The sequence below is a fragment of the Mytilus galloprovincialis genome, chromosome 12 (assembly GCF_965363235.1).
Source record: "Mytilus galloprovincialis chromosome 12, xbMytGall1.hap1.1, whole genome shotgun sequence".
Classification (NCBI taxonomy): Eukaryota; Metazoa; Mollusca; class Bivalvia; order Mytilida; family Mytilidae; genus Mytilus; species Mytilus galloprovincialis.
The window spans coordinates 38930467-38944869 of NC_134849.1; positions in this window are offsets into that span (position 1 = coordinate 38930467).

The window sequence follows — 14403 nt, forward strand, 5'->3', positions numbered from 1 at the left end:
AAAACAAGGCGCAAATTCAAGGTAAAACCAATGAAGAAATTACAAATACAATGTACAAGAAAGATTGAAGAAAGCTTGGAATCGTTTGATCAAGCCGTTGGGTCTGTTTCTAAAGCAATAACTGACGAAGGCAGTAAGAGTAAACGAATGGTTGACACATCCGTAGCTCAGATGATCGCTTTAGTGAAAGAACAATCCCAGACGGAGAAAGACAAGCTGATGATTATGTTGTCTGATGCTAAATCTGTGCTTGCAGCTGGACAGAAATTAGACATAAGAAGACAGGAGCTAAATATTACAAGACATGATGGAACTTTGGTGCAAGAGATGAATAATATGAAAAAAGAAACCAACAAACTACAGATTAATTGTCTTCCAAATTTTCCAAAGATAGCCTTCAATCGCAAACATGTAGATGAAGATGATATCATGCAATTGATAGGTACATTTAATTTAAGGTAAATACACAACTACTCACTGTCCCCTGAATTTAATAGTAAGCACACATATCTCTGCAAAACATTACAATATCAACATCATCAATGACACATTAATTGTATGGATAATAAATTATATGAAATGAAAAATAGAAAGATACAGATTCGTTCACTCACAGGGAAAACTCAAATTAAAAGCTTCGTGAATATGAAAAAAATGGTTGACCAACAAAATTTCAAAATCTAGTAGTGCATCAGGTTTAAATGAATATGCAAGAAAACTTTGATGCCAAAAAAATTATATGTTTAGGGTATTATTTTTCTTTGTCATCCCTTTTTAACAAAAACTAGATATGAGCCTGGACATTCTAAAATGCAATTGAGATATATATTTTCAAAATTTGTAATAAGATAGATTGATCAAAACAAAAAGCACACGATAATTTCACTACCCTGGAAACTTCCCTTCCCTAAACAAAACAAAAACATTGTTATTCGAAAAGCATACAAAAATAACACAACAGTCATCTGGGATAAAACAAAATAAAAATTGTAGGACTTTGGTAATTCGGTGGTGCTACTCACTTCATAGAAATTGAAAATTAATTAAAAAGAAATGACCAATCAGAAAATCAATTATACTATCTTTTAAGTGCATAGGGAAGGGGTCGTTTATAAAATCACACTTATATATACATTTCTGCTACGATGGATCTTCAACCAGGAAGGTTGTATCTTCTTCCTAAATTACACAAACTGGATCCTGACAAACATAATCCATTTCTTTCTTAATTTACATTACATTTACCTGTCAGATCTTAGAAATAAGATAACAAGCATCCAAATATTTCTCAAATCTTGTATCAAAGATATTTGCATTAACAATTGAAAAAAAAAATATTTACATGATTGTGTAGATTTTTACTAAGATAACATTATTAATCAATATTGGATATTTGACTGGTACAAACAAATACATATATTTTATATGGAGGCAAACAATGACAAGACAACAAATATTTGCAAAGACAAAAGTTGAAATTGTTAAAACACCATTAAAAGACAAAAAAAAAACAACATTGTTTTTGTTTATAGCAATTGTTCACCAGTCTTAGAAAATGAAGTGCAAAGCCATGGACATTTATACAGATGTTCTCAATGTGGGTTACTACTTAGAATCAACTTCACATTTGTTATTTATACAATAAAACAACATACAGTTTAGTTTAAAACAATATAGATGTGTCCTATTGACATATGATTGTAATGAACGCGATATTACATGTATTAAACACACTATACAATACCGTATCGTATCGTATAATATATCTGTATTTATTATATACATGATTTCGCCACAGTTTTGTGTATGTATATTTTTACATTTATTATATCAATCAAGTAACCATTTGTGAATAGATCCAAAAACTAATCTTTCTTTGCCAATGTTTCGCTATTACAATATATATTTGTAACCTGCTTTAAACCAGAATAAAATGAAAAGTAACATATCATGTAGCACTACTGGACTATAAAAACAGCTGTCCATACCAGTAACCGTCTTTGTACGACTGTTTAGTCTGCTATAAGCCACATCATGTACATTGAAAATGTATAGAATGACTATTTGCCGCATATATATGGCATGAGTGTTTGGTGTGCATATTTGATTTGGTCGGTTTAATCTGACAATAACCACTTGTTCATGGTCTGGATGTTAAGTCTTTTTCTCTGTTACTATAAACCATGAATTTTAAATATTGAAGAACTGCAAGGTTTATATCATCTGTCTGATATGGTTTGTTTGACCTGACTTCATTTTAATGGATTATTGATAATGTAAAGTGTACGTAATACTTGTAGACTACTAGTAAAACCTTTTTAGTCGAGTTTCAATACAAATGCAATTATACATCAGGTACATTTAGGTAGGGAGACGTCACATGTCAACATAAGCAATCGTATTAACATCACCATCATCATGATCATGTTAATCATAGCTGCTTTTTGTTAACAATAGTCCGACAACTATTAACAATGAGACAACATTCACTGATAGTATTGTAGTATTGGATGATGTAAGTTAACTTGAATAACGAGATGTTGTATGAACTTGGATAATGCAACAATCAACCAAAGACCACACAGAACAAATGATGTTATTGTTAGTTTCTTTGTAATAGGTTACTGCACACCCTTCAACAATGACCAAAGCTAATACTTCATAATGAGTACCCGATAAAATGATCAGCCATGCATGCAACACCGTCCTTGTAAAACAAGAAACCCAATATTGATGACAGTTTGATTGATTCATAAAAGCTACAAACAAACATATATAATAAACAGCATGTTTAGCAAATGCTGGTTAGTACATGTATGTATTGCTCATTGAGTTGGCATTTGAAATGCAATTCATTTGGAAAAAATCAAAATGCTATGTACGTCAGTTCAGTGCAAATAGATGTGTGGTAAATTTTCTTTATAATCAATGCTATTTTATTAGCATTTAAACTGCATTTGTATCAACAAGTGTCATTTTATTTCATGGAACACATATTGTAATTGCTTTTTGTATTACCAAATAAACATGTTTATATTCACATCACAGGAGAAATATTGTCATCAGAAAATGGTCAAATTCTAACTTAGAATCATGCAAATGACTCACGAGGAAATAATGTGCATGAAAAGTTAAACTGAATAGCTTAATTAAAGGCAGTATCGTTCATGATAACTTATACACATTTGCTATTATTTCAAGATTAAACATTATAATTTACTTTAGATTTGAAGACATTCCAAGCATAATAAATTAAACAATGACACGATGCTGCGTATTTGCAGAAATTATATGTTGGAAAACATGACATACCGCATGTGCACATATTGTATATCACTTTGTTTTATTTTTCTCTAAATGCCTGAACTTGTATTAACACCACTTGCTATGATATGCATTCCTTTTTGTAAGAACATTCTTGTTTCGTATGTTTCTTATTTTTTTATGTTAAGCTGGTGTGGATGCTGCGAAAATTGGGGGTAAGTGCTTTATATATTATAGGGGAAATTGTGTAGTACAATACAAATAACATGCTCATATTATCCTACATCATATATTCAATCGTTTATTTGCATTGGAAAGCTATCACATATATAGTACACAATATTGATGCAAAACGAGTTCTAGATAGTAGAGAGGGTTATATAATTTCCGCTTTAATTTAGTGGCAGGTCATTAGGTATTTTCTATGATGTCACAATGTATTGAAATAGATTTCTGTCAACAAAATATGTTATAAGAATTTAAAACCGCTGACTTAACATTCATTCAAACCAAGAAGTGCTCAAAATACACATAGTTAACATAGTGCAAACTCTGTATAGCTATATCCTATTGTTTACCATTATGTAAAACAAAAACATACATGAAGAGGATACAACTATGCACCCATGTTTTATGCAACGCAAGACACAAAGCATGTGGGACATGTACTTGATACATACGGTCCTGCATCCTCATTATATTGTGTCTTATTTCCCAAATCGTTTTTGACCACTTACATGCAATACTAAACATGCTTCCATAATGTTAACTGTGTTGTAATTAGCATAACTGTTTACGAATGTATAGTGCTGTGCATGTTGTGTAATACATATACTTACAGAATGAAAACAAATACATCTATTTCAAAGAACAGCCATTAAATACACCAAATCAACATCTTTTTTCAGAACGATGACCTTAATTAAAAATGTTTAAAAGAGCCAATGCAGCATTACCATATTTCTATGTTGACGTAGTGTAGGAACTTATAATTCCAATGCCTGCTACTTTGACATGTTTGACGTTTGAATAATGTAGCTTTTGATTGTCATGTTGATTGTGTATTTTGACATGTTTGTATAGCTTAACATACCATGTTGACCGTATGATCAACATTGGTTATCATTGTGTTGTAAAGTTAACATTAAATAGTTATCAAAGGTACCATGATTATAATTTACTTCGCCAGACGCGCGTTTCGTCTACATAAGACTCATCAAGGTAATCTATGCCTGGGATGAAGAAGTCCTTAGTTTTTCGAAAAATTCAAACTTTTGTAAATGGGAATTTTTTAAAAATGACCACATTAATGATATTCATGTCAACACCGAAGTGTTGACTCTTGGGCTGGTGATACCCTCGGGGATGAAACGTCCACCAGCAGTGGCATCGACCCAGTGGTGTGAATAGTTATCAAAGGTACTAGGATTATAATTTAGTACGCTAGACGCGCGTTTTGTCTACATAAAACTCTCAGTGACGCTCATATCAAAATATTTATAAAGCCAGACAAGTACAAAGTTGAAGAGCATTGAGGAAACAAAATGTTCAAAACGTTGTACCAAATACGCTTAAGGTTATCTATGCCTGGGATGAGAAAATCCTTAGTTTTTCGAAAAATTCAAACTCTTGTAAAGGGGAAATTTATAAAATGACCACATTATTGATATTCATGTGCTGAACTAATGGGCTGGTGATACCCTCGGGGACGAAAGGTCCACCAGTAGCGGCATTGACCCTGTGGTGTAAATAGCTATCAAAGGTACCAGGATTATAATTTAGTACACCAGACGCGCGCGTTAAAACTCATCTGTCTTTTGACGAACGAAAGTATCTCAACAAACGAACATTATAGGAGCAGTTATTGTAAGGTGTTATCATTTAGATGGCATGTGATTAAACATAGAAACCGATTTTAAAAAAAGATTTTCTTATAATATATGAAAGACGTTTTGAAATTTTCGAAAGTATTACATATCTACGATACCATGTGATTATTGTTGTTAAAAGCATGATGAAATGTACATCACACATAAAGATGATAATATTATTCGAATGCATCAACGATTTTTGCGATGCTCACACAAATATTTATGCAGGATTTGGGAGATTTGAAACAATTCATAAACATATACAATTACTCAATTACTGTTGTCAGATTACATGTTTAATAAATGATTTTCGAGTTTCAATCCTACGCCCTCCAACATAAGTGACTGGGGAATACACGTATATTAATTGCAGGTTTTCTTCTGACCGACGGTAAACATTTTCTAAAGTGGGGCGTCCGTTCTTCAGAGCATGATGTACAAGTCCACAGTTATATTCGGTCAAAAGGGAGACGTTAAATCCGATGCCTCGTGTAGAGAGGTTGTCAAACCCTTGCAACAACTAGGCGAGGGGTCCGTATGCATAGATGGCTGCATGCAAGGATACATTTATGTCCCTATACAATATCTAATATACCCTCGATTTGCAATGTACAGGTTCTACTACCATTTTATTCATTGTTAGTTTGTTTCCGTTCGAAACATGCATTTTATATGTGTCACTGGACGTTGAACAAGCAACGATAGGTGTATCAATCAATTAAGTTACAAACAAACAAATAGATGAGTTTCCAAAATAATGTAGTATTTTGAAACAGTTGAAAATAATGATTGCGTTTCTAATTTGTAGCCTATTTGTCAACCTCTCAGGAAGGTACCCGTGCACGCACATTTGTATGTTTGTCCTTCTAATGAGTTTCAAGGATTTAAGGATTTCAAGTTTGATCGATTTAAAAAAAAATACACAGGTGAAACTGTATAATCGATACTAACTTGTATTTTGATGATGTTACGTCAATATTTTTTTTCATTTCAGAATGTTGATATGTTATGTATGTAGCCTTACTGTATTGATGAGTTCACGTTTAAACATATGGTATTTCTTTCCCTCTGAAGAATAAACCTAGGTCTCCTTTACTAACTTTTAAAATGTAGATACAATTTCGGCTAGTTATACATGTTATATACGTGTTGATGCAGCGTAGAAAATAGCGAACTTGAAATCAATGGCAGATTAGTTATTTCGTGAAATTTTTAAATGTTCAAAATTTTCAACATGAGTTGAAAACAATAAAGCATAGTAGCAGGAAACTTATCAAAAACATGTTTACTGTAAGTATGTTAAGCTACAAAAAAGTAGGGCCAATTTGCCGTGATTTATTTTCAATCATAAGATAGGTAAATCGTGCTTTCAATAGCCCGATAAATGTTAATTATATTACATAGAAATACGTCATATCATCTATTTTCATACCTTGAACAGGTATTGCAAAAATAAAAGGCGGCCAAGACTATTGATATTTTACTATTGATTTCATTTTTTATTATTAATATTATTTATTCAAGGTACCATACCACGTCACTTGCCAAGGAGCCAAATAATATCGAACAAGTTCAAATCGTGTTTTTCTCATTCTGAATTTATGTATATCTGTATTTGTCCTGGTCTTTTAATGTTTTATCGTCTATAAGATGAAATAATATAATACATGTATATATTGTAACCGGAGAACATCTTACATAAGTTGGTCATAGATCACCCCGTGTTACTAACACATGTTATTTTGCCTTTTCTGGCATTTACATATATCGGCCCTTCGTTGTGATACAGCTTCTTTATGTTTTACACACAATCACGATGTGTAGTGTAATTGATTTGTACTGTTCTGTTGTTTTATTTCCTGATAGGTACCGGTGTAGGGACGATGGTAAACATTTCAGTACTAGTATCTACACAGTTTGTGAATTGGCGACGCAATTGTTGTTGACTGCATTTGTTACATATACTACCATGTTCATAAAATTTCAAAAAAATGTATGTGTTGTATTGAAACTTGTATACAATGGCCTTATTTAAAGTTATGTGTATATTACACCCGCAACATTTGGGCTGCATTGCTATACAATCAATTATCGTGTAACTGGTTATGTACAGGCACCTACATCAGTTTGACGGCAGTTGTTACTAGAATATATGTTATTAATGTAAACACATGTATAGAAAGTAAGTCAAGAGTATTAACAGTCGTAAGAATGCACAGAATAAGAGATACCGTATTTTTTTCTTTAATACATGTGAAATTATATACTAGTAAACTATTTAGTCAAAATCAACCAGAATTACTCTATAAATTAAGCAAACATCTGAAAAAATATGATAGAAACATTTAAGTTTAATATAACAACACAAAACATGCAATTATTCTGAGAGAGATTCTAACCCTTTCTTCAAAACCATTATTCATTAGTAGTTCTGTGCTCTTTTGTGTTGATAAAATGTATTGCACAAATCATTATCAACTTCTACATCAATTTACATATTAACATAGTTATTGGAAAACATCAAGTCCCATACTATCATGCTATCTCACACTAATTGTTCATGCAGTTCAATCATTCAACTTATATTAGACACCTACGCAAAATACAAAATAAAACATAAAATTAACTGTCTTCGTTTACAGTAAATAATGAGACTGAAATTTAAACGAACTAATCAAATATTTTTACGGGGCTGGACACAATTCCAACATGCGAGTTCAAGATCAATAACGTTGAAATTCATCAATGTGAAACAAGTTCTATGTGACAACAGTCCTGAAAAATGCCGCAAAAAAAAACACAATCATACACTCAATCTTACAAATGTGTAAACGCATGCTCATAAAAATATACTTATCCACAAATTATTTACAACATTTTTGTATTTTTAGCATAATCTTTCACTTGAAGTATCGCCTGTTCAATTTCAGCATTCATATACAGCGGTTTATGAACATCACTTGTGTCACTACTGTATTAAACTGTGTGTATTCTATGTCACTTCTAGCTAATTATTATGTGTTTGAGTCTTTTTCCAAAATAATTAGTCTACCCGTATTTTCAATTTTGCATATCAGCTTTCCAATTGTAAATCTACATTTTGTGCGGACAAATTCGGAAATCAAGTTACATTTTTCATCAACACTTGCATCATATACGATTTCTTTATAAGAGTCATCTGCTACACTTTCGTCGGTTCTTATATTTTAATCCCTAATAATTTGTTTGGTTATAACAGTAATATTTGAAGCCGACGGTTTCACACATGTACTATATTTCGCTTACGGAACTTAAAAGTAGAAAAGAAATCAGAATCATCATCCACTTTCCAATATTCTTTTGCTACCTTAATGTCTCCAATATTGTCCATTGACCATGCATATTTAGTTTTATTTACATCTTTGTTATTGTTTAAACATTCCGATAAGTCAGGCGATTTACCTGTATTGTAAACACACAAATCAATATTTACATTCTCAGCTGATTGATTTCACCTGTTAACGTTGTTGGGGTGACATTCGGGATAATTTCAACGTCCATATCGCTAACTAATTCGACACAATTATCTGCATTTGCACACTGGGTATTTGTGGCATATTCTAATATTATAGTGTCACTATTGTTTACAGTAAATTCCCTCAGTCTTTTGTTGTCACTTTTAATTGTAGAATTTGATTTACGTTTACTTTTGATACCCTCCTGTTAGTTAACATAATTGATATTCTGGCTTGATCATTTTCTCCTTGCACTGTAAATGTAATGTTACTAAATTAATTACAAGGATTCTGTATCGTACTTGTCAATAATGACGGTAGTCCTTCCATGATGAAATACAAACCTAATAGTCTAAACATAAATTCCCCTGCGAGACCTATTTTTACAAAACAATGATTACATCATCACAAAAGTTACCTTAGGACAAAATTTTGACAAATAAAAAAACAAACTAACTAATGTTACAAGTCAGAATCACAATAGTCCTTTATATAGCTTGGAAATCCGAGCAATATCATATAACACAGTGTTTTTTTTCACATATGACAAAAACAACGTCCGTTCAGATCAAGGTCCACTCGAACGATGAATGTGCTCTACTGGTGGAGCCATGGTGATGCTCATCCATATACTACTTATTTAGGAGCTATATCGGTACAATTTAGCGATGTTGCAATATTTTTTTAAAAGTTGATTTTTATGTAATAAGGACACACTGAATCAATTTCATTTTTGAGGGGAAAAGTACTATGAATTACAACAGTCGTAAAGAAACATAACTTTTTTTTTTGGTTTGAAATGTTCTTCCGGGGGGTATCCCTTGTTTTTCCCATCTAAAAACACCCGAAATTCCTCATATTGAACTCTCATCCTTTTTGAGGGTTACATTTACAATTAATCGCAAATGTCATAATATATTTAAATCGAAATATTGATCAAAAAGCATTTTTATTTTTTTTTGTTTTTGTTGTAAAGTTTATTCTGTCGGCAATTTTTGAAATTGGCCTTTTTGTGAAAAAGATTCCAGGCAAATTGGCCCTACTTCTTTCAAAATGATAATCTCCTAACAATAAACGATTTTATAATAATGTGATTCGCAATAAGATTTTATGTCTTTTGTCCAGATTTTTTAATAGTTGTATAACAAATGTTCTTTTGACCTGCATGTTCAGCAACTAACGGTAAAATATACAAACATTTCATTTAATTTTTTTCTGTTTTCAAGCGTTGATGTTAATATTGAATTTAGTTAAATGTACAAAATCATGGAATGGAATATCTTTATTGTTAGGACACATACATATACAAATAACTAGAAATGAACATTTTAGAATACCAGAACGACAACTATTGACACGACTTCGGTGTACCCTTAACACGTTTAAAATGTATTTGCTAGCTTCTAAAAAAAAACTTTTAACCATTTAAGTTGCAATGTAATAGTGTCAATGGCTCTTGTGTAATATTTTTTTTTAAATTGTACCAAGACCACACATACTTGTATTCAAATTGTTTCCACTTGTGTGCAATGCTTTACACATGTTACAAGACGTGTAGAATTTAAAAAGTTAATAATATACCTGTTTTAAATTCAATGTTCATAAATAGGAATTGGCACTTACCAGAAATACTTTAAAAAAGTAGTATAGGTAGTTTAGAATGTTTATTAATCATATCAACTAAATAAATATTTAATAATTTTATATATAGACAATAATAGTGCATTGACTTGATATGTCAAGTCAATGCACTATTAATGTCTTTATACTGCAATCTAAGAAAAACCATTTTCAATTGTTGTTTAGTGTGTTAATGTTATTTATTTGAAATAAATATTTTGGGAAATCCCCCTTTAAAAAGGCCTCATATCACATAGCCGGAGAAATATACAACACGATGAAATGTAAAGCATTACCTGTTGAAAACCGCAATCAATGGTGAACGAATTCGTTTGTTTATAGACTAAAATGTCAACAATAAACATAAAACATAATTATTTATAGGTTGCAAACAAAAAATATTAACACGTAAAATATGTTTTTTTCCAAAAATTGTAAAAGAAACAAGTTTGAGTCGTTAAACGCATCGTTGTTTACATTGGAAGCAGGAACAGGTTGTAAAGGTCGTATGAATAAATAAATATAATTTCGACAATGTCTATTTAAATATTCATGAGGAAAAGTGATATCATGTCAGTGACAGTATATGACATAGAAATATACGGACAACGCATGCTGACTGTTCAAATAGAACGAGTGCAGAATAAACATATATTTACTGCAGTTTGATATCAACGATATATATGGTTAGTTTTAATTTGTCATTAACACCTATATAACATTATTATCATATTAAAACACATCATTTGCAACTACATATTCGATCATATTCGATCATATTGCCTTTCACATAAACTGTATATCTATAATTCAAGTTATAAGAGAGAAGACGTTATATTTTATTGGCGAAGTCAGATGATGGCTTCTGTCGGTTACCAACCCACAAACAAAGGGTCTTTGGGCAACCTCAAATTAGATGCACATAAAATAGATAAATAAAATTCAAAATTCAAATAAAAACTAAAATGAAATGAAATTTTGAAATAATGGGGTGCTGAATTAAACTTTGGCAACATATGTCCAAAATTAACATGAGAAACTACGTTTGAGGTGTAATACCACCATTGATTTTCCCCTATTAGTCTTTGTTAAATTTGCACTTTTCAAAAAAATGTGCAGAATTTATCTTTGCTTCAAATAAAGAAATACTTGGCATGAGTAAAGTTTTATCCTGTCCAGTACTATAGAACAAAATTCACATAACATTTCATTGCATATAAGAAAATAACCATCATTGGAAGTTAACCAATCAACTGTCTCCCCTTATTTTATCTGTGTACACGGTTTAGTCACCATGTAACCTCAAGATTGCAAAATTTTCTATAGAAATCCCAAATAAAAAATAATGGTGTTTTGAAATACCCAAGACATATGTTTATGACACAGAAATGTTTTTACTGCAATAAAATGTAGGTTTAATTACCTACAACTGTCAAATTCAAGGGAATATTTTTTTAGACCTACTTTCGTATACAACCGGATGTGGCTTACCATGATTTGGTGGTATTACATGGATTAATGTTCTAAATTGAATATTAATACAATGATAAATCCAGTTCATCGGTACTGGTGCAGCCTATAAAGTCCAACCTAGTGATGAACATGATGAACTCTGCTAAAATACTGTCATAACATTAATTATCTGTACATTATGACTGTTAATTCGTTATCACTCGTCAGATGGACGTCGTACTGTGGTTAATTGTGTTTATAGACTGGCGAAGAGTTGTAAATCCAGAAGCCGCGACAGAAATTCTATGTTGGGGTAAGAGACCAGCAGAAACTTGTAAAATAAGACATAAAACAGCAGTATGGAAAAACTAAAAGAGGAGGGATAAGTGGGTTTACATTAAATATGCGTACAATAAACTAAAAAATCTGACCTTAGATATATTTAGTTACTTCCATTCAGAATATTGTGAGGAGTGGTATAGCTGTTAAAATTGATATGCCGTGTAATCGAATTCAGACATTTTTTTTTTGACAAAACTTGATGTTTCTATAGACACAAACACAGACGTACAACAACATGTAATCAATAGATACAAGAGAGACATTCTTCGCTGACAAAAAACGGGGAAAAACGACTGAAAAGACAGTTAATGTATAAACATGATAAACATAATTTGCACTTTTTGCACTTATTTTTACATTTATCTCAAATAAGAGATATATTCCTGTTATTTTAATTTCGGACTATATACCGAATAATACGAATACTACCAAAACAAGGATATATTTTTTTTATTTAAAAACTCACCAAAGACGCAAAGTGTATAGATTAAACATTTTAAACACCGGAAACCCGTTTAGTTATCAGTATCACTATAAACTTAAACAGGCACACATATTGAAAGACTATTCAAAGGTAGGTTTATCGATTGTTACATTACAACATTTATGTTACTAGAATAACTAGGCTACTCATGAAAACACGTTGTGCAAATTTAAATGTCGTAGCTATGTCAGTCATTAAGTAAAATATAATAGTTTATGATTGTAGTTAGAACGATGATAATGTTAACATTTGATATAAACAAACATGGGTATCTTCCAATGCATTTATTTTTATTTTATATAAAAATTACCGATCTCCAAAAATACTCATCACCGAATAAACTTTTAGAATACATGTATACATTAACGAATTTTTGGTAGATTCCTTTGAATATAACATCTTGCTTTTATTTATTTTGTTTAAACATAATTAAATGTTTTCCACGTCACATTCTTTTCAAACCAAAGTGATCTTTGCCTTCTATTTTACACTCCAGTGCGTTGGCGTCTTTAAAAACAAGATATAATGTTATATAATGATATAATGGAAGTTTTACCCGGTTTAACCAGATTTATTTATTTCTAAAAAAAACACAAAACATTACCCCGTTTTATTTATAGTTCGACGACTTTTTTTTCAACAAAGATTTTATTTTTTTAAATACACATTTGCAAAAGGATAGCTGCTTGTAACGTAAGATTTTTTTAGATTCAATGTATTTATATTTTAATGCCTTTGTGATTCATATTACACATAACAATTATAGCATGATTTTGATAAACATTTATTGTGAAAAAGATACATCCAAATCTGAAGTTAATGTGCATATTCAATGATTGCCTAATTAAATACGCCATTGTACTGATAAATACCATTGACCCAAAAATATGCACGGGATATCTGATTTGATTACAATTATACAGTCTAAACGCTTAACGGAAAGTCTGTCGAAAATTAAAAAAAAAAGAATCAAATTAATCATATCACATTGAACAGCATAGTAGGTGTTAAACATTCCATGATACGGATGTGTTATTGTCAGGAAAAGCTTAATATACAATTGTTGCACATTCAATGATATAGTTAGCTAAGTGAATCTACTTAATTCCAACAAAGAAGATCTTGTCCTGTCCCGCGTCAAGCAAAATATAATTGTAACTATTTTATCTCCGTTCGATGGTATATGCACAATGCGAATATAAACTCGTTGTGTAGAGATCAACAAGGTGAAACATGCTTAACCGAAAACAAAGCTTATTCGTTTATTTTTATTATCGGAAATAAATTGCTACCGGTGTTTCGAGTCAGTCGTGTAAAACTATGGCCAAATATTAATAATTCATCTAAGCGATAGCGGTATAAAAGTCACTCAGTGGATCTATTTGTTGCTGTCAAAATATAATATCTGGACCTTTTTATGAAATGAACACCATGAAAGGGGATTATAATATGCAAGACATGGTCAGTTCCGGGCCCAATATCTATATAGTTTGCTTATCATATCTATTTTGGTAGTAAAAATACTTCTATATGTTCTAAACGTTTCACTCTACTGTAAAAATATAAGCAATTGTAACGTCCATTTGGGTAACCAAACTCACCACCCGGGTCCATTGAAGTTCAATGGGGAAGAATTTTCATAATAATGATAAAATATTTGAAAAAAATCAAAAATTAAGCTCTGGTAACTACGACAACACATTGGGTCACATTGCAGTTGCTCTAGAACGGGCATCATATTGGCTACTTCGGCTGTTGTTTGCTCTATGATCGGGTGGTTGTCGCTTTGACATATTCACCATTTCCTTTCTCAATTTTACTTCAATATATTAGTGTTTAACAATTATATTATGTAAATAGCTATCAAGCGTCATAT